Source organism: Pleurodeles waltl, chromosome 12 (assembly GCF_031143425.1).
Source record: "Pleurodeles waltl isolate 20211129_DDA chromosome 12, aPleWal1.hap1.20221129, whole genome shotgun sequence".
In the NCBI taxonomy this organism is placed as follows: domain Eukaryota; kingdom Metazoa; phylum Chordata; class Amphibia; order Caudata; family Salamandridae; genus Pleurodeles; species Pleurodeles waltl.
The window spans coordinates 257068732-257079464 of record NC_090451.1 but is presented as its reverse complement, the minus strand read 5'-3'; positions in this window follow the sequence as shown (position 1 = coordinate 257079464).

Sequence of the window (10733 nt, the reverse complement as noted above, 5' to 3'; positions counted from 1 at the left end):
ATACAACACTCTATGCCTCTCCACTCTACCACACTGCACTCCTCACCACTGCATTCTACTACACTACACTCAGTGCCACTGCACTCCACTTTACTCCATTCTACAACACTGATCTCCACTCTATGACACTTTAATCTATTGGATGTTATACCACTCTACTCTATGACATGCCACTCCATTCTATGATACTTTACTCCACTGTTTGCCACTCCACTCTGCTCTACTAAACTCCAGTTTAATCCACTTAATAACACTTTACCCCACTCTCGGCCACAGTATGAGACTCCACTCTACACCATTCTACATCACTATACTATATTCAATGCCACTCTACAAAACACTTCTCCATACTATGCCCCTACACTCTGTGCCACTCTACTTCACTTTATTACATTAAGGCCCTCATTACAACCCTGGCGGTCGGTGTGAAAGCGGCGGTAACACCGCCAACAGGCCGGCGGTAAATAAAATGGGATCACGACCACGGTGGAAACTGCCAACATAGACAGCCACTTTAACACTCTGACCGCCACGGCGGTAGCAACAAATACCGCGCCAGTCACCACCAACACACAATGTACCACCCACCCTATTATGAGTGGCCAATCCGCCAGCTTTTCCGTGGTGGTACCAATGACATCAAAACCATGGCGGAAACAGTGCATCGAAGGGGAACCACTCACCTTTCGACACTCCACGAAGAACCAGAGCGCCATGAAGCCCGAATTGCAGATCCTCCCCATGTTGGTGTATCTTCTCATATACCAGGAAGTCGAAAGAAGGCGGCGGCGGCGACGACGATGAGTACTGCACCTAGCACACAGGGGAAGGGTGAGGGAAAAGAGAGTGACACACACACAAAACGGCACACAACACCCCCAACCCCCACCCTCACCCACAACAACATACACACTAACACATCCAACAACATTACTGATACACCCCATCACCCCCTGGAAGAACGCAAGGACAAAAGGAATTGAGTCTAACCAGTGTTCTATTGGAACATTCAGACATAGCAATAGAATTTTAAACAATCAATATATACAAAGTTTTACATTATATACACAAGGCTGTACACTGTCCATTGTAAATGCCCGTGGACCAGTGGTCCCAAAAATCATGGGCGAAGCCCACACATGAAGCCTGCCACAAAACGGAGAGAACACTGCAGGGGCATCAGGTCAAAAAAACACAGGCACCTCAGGGGTAAGGGGAGGGGAGGGACCTCAGCCGGAAGATAGTATGACACCACTGCTCCTCGAGGGGGCTCCATGCCCACTGGCTGGTCCTGGGGAGTGCAAAGCCACAGTCTCTCAAGTGGGTGGGTTGCCCACTGCTTGGTCCTGGGGAATGCAAAGCCAAAGTCTCTCAAGTGGGTGGTTTGCCCACTGTTTGGTCCTGGGGAGTGGAAAGCCACAGTCTCTCAAGTGGGTGGTTTGTCCACTGCTTGCACCTGGGGAGTGCAAAGCAACAGTCTCCCAAGTGGATGGTTTGCCCACTGTGGCGTCTTCCACTGGTTCTGGAGGGGGCATTGTGCCCAGAATGCTTCATTCTGCCAAGGATAGGGGGAGTGGATGCATTTCTCCACTGTTCTAGAGGGGGCATTGTGCACAGTGATGCTGCACCTGGGGTGTGGCAGTTAACATCCACTCACCTGGGTGTTTGAGCCACGAGATGTACATGGAACAGGTAGCATGATACTCCATGGAGACAGAGCCACACTCCATCCTGCGGCGACTTAGGCTGCAAACTGCTGGTAGTGCCAGTGCTGGTGCCTCAAGTGCCGTGTCCAGGGTCCAGGACGCCACCTACAGCCTCGGACGGCTGCCCACAGGGGGTGCTGCTGACGTCTGATATAGTGGCACCCGCTGGGCACGTGGCGGTGCAGATGGTGGTGCAGGTGGTGGTGGCTGCGGCGGTGGCTGCGGCAGAGATGCTGCTGGTGCTGGCCATGGTGCAGGTGTTGGTAGTGGTGGAGGGAGACACCAGACCCTCTCTGGCAGCCTCGGATGGCTGATCCTTGGGGACGATGCTGCAGACTGACGTTGTGGCAGCGGCGGTGCAGGTGGCGGTGCAGGCGGCGGTGCAGGTGGTGGTGCAGGTGGTGGTGCAGGTGGCGGTCATTGCGGCACACTGGCAGCTCTGACAGTGCCCCCTTCGATCCACCCGGACTTGCAGAGATCACAGCAGACGCAGATTTGGTGGCTGAGGTGCTGGGCTGGAATCTAGACATCTTTGCCTTAGGGGAAGGACGGGGGAGGTGTACGGAAGAGGTTAATGTTAGCTAGGAAAAGTTTATTAGACACGCTGGGATGGGAAGATGGAGGGGGTGTGGAAGTGGAGGAAGAGGTAGTGGTTGTAGGAGGTGTACGTCTGCTGAGTTTGGGTGAAGGTGCATGGGCTGGAGGCTGTTGTGAGGTGAATGGCTGTTGAGTGGGTGTGTGCCTGCATTTGTGTACTTTGGGAGGAGGGCTCACAGACACACTGGGAGAGGACACAGGGGACGTGTGAATGGTAGTGGGGGTTGTGATTGCTCGTTAGTGGTGTGATGTGATGGGCATGCTGGTGATGGAAGCAGTGGCTGATGATATAGTGCATGCAGGTGTGAGTGGAGACAAGACTGGGAGAGAGGTGGAGGATGTGGAGGATGTGGACACAGTGGAGGAAGTGGATGTTGGTATGTGTGTATGGGTATGGTGCTTATGTGAGTTCCTGTGTGATGATGCGTGGTGCTTATGTTTTCCTGAGCCACTTTTGTGTGTTGATGTGTGTGCCTGCTGGTCTGAAGGTGTGCTTGGGATAGGCTGAGGTAGAGGGGATTGGGTCTGGGAAGTGGAAGTTGGAGGGGGGAGGCTGGACACAGGAACAATAGCTGCCATCAGTGCTGAGGCCAGAGCCTGAAATGCTCTCTGTTGGGCCGCCACGCCAGAATGAATGCCCTTAAGGTATGCATTTGTTTGCTGCAAATGCCTCTCGACACCCGGGATGGCATTCTGAATGGTTGACTGCCCAACAGTGAGGGATCTCAGGAGGTCAATAGCCTCCTCACTGAGGGAAGCAGGGCTGACTGGGACAGGGCCTGAGGTGCCAGGGGTGAAGGAGATGCCCATCCTCCTGGGTGAGTGGGCACGGGAAACATGCCGAGGGGCTGCTGGGAGGGCGGTGCTGGTAGGGGGGGGTGGCTGTACCTGTTGTTGGGGTGGGCACAGAGGTGTTCGCCACCACCAGGGAGCTTCCATCAGAGGAGGAGTCGCTGTCACTGGTATCCCCTCTTGTCCCTATTGTGGAGCTCCCCTCGCCCTCCGTCCCCTTGGTGGTTTCACCCTCATGGGCCATGTGGGATGCAGCTCCCTCGGTCTCCGGTGCCTCAGCTCCTCCGCCAGATGATGCTAATGCACACAAGGATAGGGTGACAAAACAAGAAGGGGGGGAAAGACAGAGGACAAGCATGGTCAATGCCAGCAACACCACTACCGTTGGCGGACACAACACACACTGAGCTGCCCTATGCACTAGGCACGGCCCAACCAGTCACTATGGTAGTCACCAGCCCATGGGGTACAATGCCTAACGCCAGCACCTGCACACCTGACACTCACAGGACCCTGCACACTAGTAGCTGCGCAATTGTAACATTGGAGTAGGTGTGCTTCAGAATCTGCAAACAAGGGACCTACCCTGGCATGATCGCCCTGGCGTAGGGGCACCCACGACCCACACACCCCACCCATCTAGTTCCTAAACCATGCAGAGTCTGCTTTCTGAAACTGTACTCACCCCCTTGTGGCTGCTGTGATGCCCTCAAGTGCCCATCCAAATCCGGATACGACACTGCCAGGATGCAGAACATCAGGGGGTCATGGTGCGACGGGCACCCCTTCAACGTTGGGAGGCCAGCCCCAGCTTGCCTCCACCGTCTTCTTGCTCCAGCGGCACAGGTCCTTCCATCTCCTGCAGAAGTGGGTGCTCCATCTGTGATAGACCCCCAGGGTCTGCACTTCCTTGGCGATGGAACACCAAATACCCTTCTTCTGGTGGGCGCTGACCTAGAGGGTAAACAGAGCGAACACATTTCATTACTCACCCGTCCGGACTGTCATAGTCACTGACCACCAGTTCCCCTCCATGCCCTGACGCACATACACTGACCACCTCACATGCAGCACACAGGCCACCCCCCTACATGTGGCTTACATAGACACCACTCCAAACAGGCATTGCCCACGCATCATGCTCACAGTTTACTCACCTGTTTGTCTGGAGGGCCGTAGAGTAGCGTGTACTGGGGGAGGACCCCATCCACCAGTTTGTCCAACTCCTCCGCAGTGAAGGCAGGGGCCCTTTCCCCAGACACAGTAGCCATTCTTGCTTCCAGACTCAGGTCACAACAGCACTTGCTGTGTAGGTCCTCTCCTGTTGATGGTCAGGTATCAAGTGAGTGAAGAGATAGAAAATGGCAGTCACCTCCGTGGCGGTGCATACTGTCACCGCCGGCCTACATCGCCATTGGCTCCTCGGACCCATAGGGTCCAATGATAACCAATGCAGAGTTGCGCAGCGGTCTTTGACCGCCTACCGCGACACTGCACAACGCCAGCGCAGTTATCTCATTTCCCCTTGTCCCTCCTCACAAGTCAGGCAGCCGCCATTTCCGGGGAACACATGGCATGGAACCTAACTGCATCACAACCCATATTGGCACATATACTGGCTCACGATTTAACACACGGATTCTGTAACATTAGTTCAGACAGAGTTGTGCTATCTATGTGGTAAATGACCTGCTGCTTACCGTTCTCCTCCATAGGCTACAACCGCTGAGACAGCATATGAGATGGCGGCATACTCCGGTGTACAGACCCCTGGTGGGCCTGTCGACAATGGAAGACAGATACATCAAAATCACCTACAGACTTGATCGTGCCACAATCCAAGAACTGTGTTCCCAATTGGAGCCAGACCTGATGTCAGCTATCCGCCAGCTCACAGGTGTCCCTCCTCTAGTGCAGGTCCTGTCAGTGCTCCATTTCCTGGCAAATGGTTCCTTCATAACAACAGTGGCCATGGCATCAGGGATGTCTCAGCCAATGTTCTCCAACGTGTTGACCAGAGTGTTATCTGCCCTGCTGAAACACATGCGCAGCTACATCGTGTTCCCCCAGGTGGAGGATTTGGCCACAGTGAAAGCTGACTTATATGCCCTGGGACACATCCCCAGCATCATTGGTGCCACTGATGGGACACATGTGGCATTTGTCCCCCCGCAGAAATGAACAAGTGTACATAAATAGAAAAAGCTACTATTCGATGAATGTGCAAATGGTGTATTTGGTGGACCAGTACATCTCCCATGTGAATGCCAAGTATCCTGGGTCTGTGCATGACGCCTATATCTTGAGGAATAGCAGCATCCCTTATGTGATGGGCCAGCTCCAGAGGCACTGGGTGTGGCTAAGAGGTGAGCCCAAGGTCCCCACACAGTATGAGTAGGTGTCTGGGTATGGGGTAGTCCCTAAGGGTTAGTGTGTGTCTAACAGGTATCCCTCGAAATTTGCAGGTGACTCTAATTACCCCAACCTCTCATGGCTACTGACCCCAGTGAGGAATGCCAGGACAAGGGCAGAGGAACGCTACAATGAGGCACATGGATGAACTAGGCGTATTATTGAGAGGACATTCGGCCTCCTGAAAGCCAGATTCTGGTGCCTCCATCTGACAGGTGGCTCCCTATACTACTCACCCAAGAAGATGTGCCAGACCATTGTGGCATGCTATATGTTGCACAACCTGACATTGAGATGCCAGGTGCCTTTTCTGCAGGAGGATGAGCCTGGTGATGGTCTTGTGGCAGCGGTAGAGCCTGTGGATGGTGAGGAAGAGGAGGCAAAGGAAGAAGATATTGACAACAGAACAAACATCATCCTGTACTCCTCTTCACATATCAGTTTACTTTAGGACATTGTACATGGCAGCCTCTTAACCTCTGTCTATGGACAATGACTGTTCCCTTTGGATTTCATTTTTTCAGATCTGTGTACCGCATTCTGGCTTCTGCTATGTGTACTGCTGCCCAACAACTGTCATACATTGGTATGAGTAAATGAACATATACCTTGCAATGCTTTGCTAATGTTATAGTAATACATTTGTGAATAATCAGACTGACTCCAGATTGGTATTTGATTAAAGGTTGTTTATTTAGGTGCTAATGAGTATAGGGGTATGTGCAAGGGGCTGGGGTGATGGTGGAGGAAGGTCCATGGTAGAGTCCAGTCTCCTGGTATCACAGGTGCATTGTCCATGGGGGCATAGGAAGGGGAGTAATGGCAGTTCAAGGTGGACAGGGTGACAGAGTGGGACCGAAGGGTGACAATCAGGAGAGTCTCATTTACTGGCGGGGGTCTTGGCAATTTTCTCTGTCTTCTGCCTGGATCGCATGGACCATTTGCGTGGTGGTTCTCCTTCTGCAGGGGGTGGGGTGCCGGTGGTCTGTTCCTGCGGCGGTGCCTCCTGTCCACTAGCGCCGGCAGGGGTGGAAGGCTGTTCCTCGGTTTGGCTAGTTTCAGGAGCCCTTTGTTGAGCCACTGCCTCCCTCATGGTCTTGCCCATGTCAGCCAGCACCCCTGCTATGGTGACCAGGATGGTGTAGATTTTGGTGAGGTCATCCCTGATCCCCATGTACTGTCCCTCCTGCAGCCGCTGGGTCTCCTGAAACTTGGCCAGTACCGTACCCATGGTCTCCTGGGAATGGTAGTATGCTCCCATGATGTTTGAGAGTGCCTCGTGGAGAGTGGGTTCCCTGGGTCTGTCCTCCACCTGTCGCACAGCAGTCCTCCCAGCTTCCCTGTTGCCCTGTGCCTCTTTCCCATGAACCGTGTGCCCACTGCCACTGAGCCCAGTTCCCTGATCGTCCTGGGTTAGTGGGGTTGCCTGGGGTCCCTGTAGTGGTGGGCACACTGCTGATTGACGTGTCCTGGGGACAGTGGCATGGGCCCGCTGGATGGGTGCTGTGCTGGTGTTTCCTGAGGAGGGAGGATCTGTGGTGGTTTGGAACTGTGGCTGGGGAACAGACTGTCCCGAGGTCCCAGATGGGCCAGGCTGGTCATCGTGATTCAGGCCTGCAGAGCTGCTGCCATCGCTGGGGCCTCTTCTATGGGGGACTGGATGTCGCTGGTACCTCCTGTCCAGTGACGTGGGTAGGGGTCCTGTTGGGATGCAAATGCATTGTTATTGTATCTGTGTGTCCCATCTTGTGCAATGGGTGTGTTTCCCTAATGGAATTGTGCTTTCCCTGTTGCCTTGGCCTTGTGTGATTGCTGATTGTGTGGGGTGGGTGAGTCTCTCTAGTGTGCATGCTGTGATGATGGGTGTCCATGCAGGTCTATGATCAGTGTCCATGCATAGGTGTTGCATGCAGGGCTTGGTATTGGGATGTCTGGGTTGGGATAGTGGGGAATATGTGGAGTGATGGGGTGAGGATAGGGGTAGGAGTTAGTGAGGGCATGCAGGTAGGACGGGGTTATAGTAGTAAAGATTTGACTTACCAGAGTCCAGTCCTCCTGCTTCTCCTGCGAGGCCCTCAGGATGCATGGTTGCCAAGACTTGCTCCTCCCATGTTGTTAGTTGTGGGGGAGGAGGTGGGGGTCCACCACCAGTCCTCTGTACTGCTATCTGGTGTCTTGATACCACAGAACGCACCTTCCCCGTAGGTCATTCCACCTCTTCCTGATGTCATCCCCGGTTCTTGGATGCTGTCCCACGGAGTTGACCCTGTCAATGATTCTTCGCCATAGCTCCATCTTCCTTGCAATGGATGTCTGCTGCACCTGTGATCCGAATAGCTGTGGCTCTACCCGGATGATTTCCTCCACCATGACCCTTAGCTCCTCTTCAGAAAACCTGGGGTGTCTTTGAGGTGCCATGATGTGGTGTGCGTGATATGTGTGAGGTGATGTGTGGGGTGCTGTGTTGTGATGTATTATGTGATGTGCGTGGATGGTGTATGAGTGATGGTGTTCTGTGCCTCTGGGTGAAGGTGTGCTCTTTGCATTTCTCTCTCTGCTTGTTCTAATTTGTTTGTTGAAAGGGCTGTGGGTAATGTGGGTGTGTATTTTATAGTGGTATGATTGTGAGGGTGTGGTGTGAGTGTGTATGTCAGGTGTGTATTTTGAATTGTCCAATGTGGTGATGTTTTGTAATTGTGTGTGTTATTTGAGTGCGGCTGTGTGTACCGCCAATGGTTTACCACGGTTGAAAGACCGCTGCGTTGATTCGTGGATCGTGATACTGTGGGCATATTCCTGTTGGCGTGATGGTGTGGGTTTTGCTATCGCCAGTTCATCACTGACCTTTGGTGTGGCGGATTTGTGTGGGTGTCTGTATAGTGGTGGATTTTTCAGTGTGGGTCATAATACAAGTAGCGGAATATTGCCGCAGTCACGGTATGTTGCCGGCCGTTGGCACGGCGGTAAGCAGGATTTACCGCCAGGGTTGTAATGAGGGCCTAGCTACTCCACTCCTCTCTATGACACATATCTCAAATAGATGACACAGCACTCCACTCTATGACTCTCCTATACTCTGCTCTACAACACTCCACTCACTGACAGTCCACTGATTTACACTCCGTTCTTTGATACTCCAGTCTTATTTAAGACACTCCACTGTTCTCTATGACACACCACTTCACTCAGTGTCACTCCACTCAATGAGTCTATTCCACTATATGCCCTTCCACTTTACGCTGCTAAGTTCCACTTTACTCTACAGCACTCTACCACACTCCACTGCAGACATGCCACACTACAACAATGCACTCTATGAAACTACTCTATGCAACACTTCTCAACTCCACTGTACGACACCCCACTTGACAACATTCTACTCTACTATACTCTACTGAACTCCACTGTATGCCACTCCCTAACACTCCACTCCATTCTATACCACTCTGGTACTCTACTCAATGACACTCTGTGACACCATACTCCATGATATACCAAGTCAACAACACTCCACTGTACACCACTCTACTCTACCTTACTCCACTGTACAACACTCCTCTCCATTCTATGACACTCCACTGTATTGTATGAGATACCACTCCACTGTAGAGTACTCTACATCACTATGTACCCCTCATCTCTATTCCACTCTGTACCCCTCTACTCTACTCCACTGTACTTCACTCTGCAATGTTCCAGCCTATGACATGATACACATGACACTCCACTATAAGACACTACACTCTGCAACACTCTCCTCCACTCTATTCTATGATACTCCTTTCAATAACACTCCACTCTACTCCACTCTTTGACACTCTACTCCACTCTTTGACACTCAACTCTACAACATTGTACTCCTCCCTATGGCACTCTATAGCAGTCTAGTCAACAACACTCCACTCGTTGACACTCCATGCGACAACACTCCACACAATGATACCCAACCTGACAACACTCAACGCTACGATTTAAAACACACTTAAAAAATATAAATCAATGGAAAAAATAAAAAGCTTAGGAATAAGCTATAGTTGGAAAACTTCATTAATTTTTTGTATTCAAAACCAACTTAAACTACACAAACATAAATTCTACAGTAATATTTTTCACTTAAATGTATAATTTGTACCCCGGTTGAATCGTGCTATAACTTGTCCACCTCTGTTCACAAGGTTGTCAACTCACTAGCCCATTACATTAACTATACCTTCACACTACATAAATTATAACTGGTACCTTCCCCATGCACTGCTTAGATCCCTTCAGAATATATCACCTATAGCATGGTAAATCATAGCCTTTATACCGACACTCATGACACCTGAAATAACACGATGTATGAGAACAAGGGGTATGGTAGCCAGACCAAAATGAAAAAAACAAAGGTTACAGGGATGTTATAGTTAGGTTCTGAATTTACTCATACAAAACCATAGAAATTCAGCAGTTATAGTTTTGTTCAGTGAATTTCTATGTTTTTTTATGTATAGCAATTTTCATTACATGTGATATGTGCAATATGAATAATTGTGGAGATGAGATGAAATTTATGTCACCCATACCATTTAAGTATTTTGTGCTTTTAGGTGCTATTGATATAAATATTGTGAAGAAATTAGCATTGTAGATTTAATTCCCTATAAGTAATGATTTCAAATGACTTAGAAGGATTTATAGTTGTCATGTTTGATCAGTTAAACTGCATTTGATTTTTAAAGATGTTCTGACATACCTTTATTGGTTCATCTTTGATAAGGGTTAATTGGAACATGTGTAACAGTCAGCACTCATTTAACTCTAGTAGGCTCAATCAAGCTAGTGAGCTTTCTCATAGTTTTATTCCTAAATGAGAAAGTGATTCAAAGTTAGTTCATCTATACTCATTGTGGTATGTGAATCAGTATAGTAATTCAAATGTACATTTGTCTGTAATCAATCGTGCGTGGGTCAGCATAAGAAGTCTGGGGTTGTCTGATGTGAGCAATTTTCAGTGATTGTTTTAAATCACACTGTTCGATTTTAATTTTCCTGCAGATTTATTAGGTGGGAACATTCCACCCTCCTGGAAAATTATATTTAAATTATGTTTAGTGTTTCTTAGTGTTATAGGCATATTTGTCTTTAAGATACATCTGTTGTTTCTCATTTTCATTACTATTCCTCCTCTGAGACCCCTGTGCCTTAAAACATTCATACTATTCAAATTCAATGTTATTACATAAT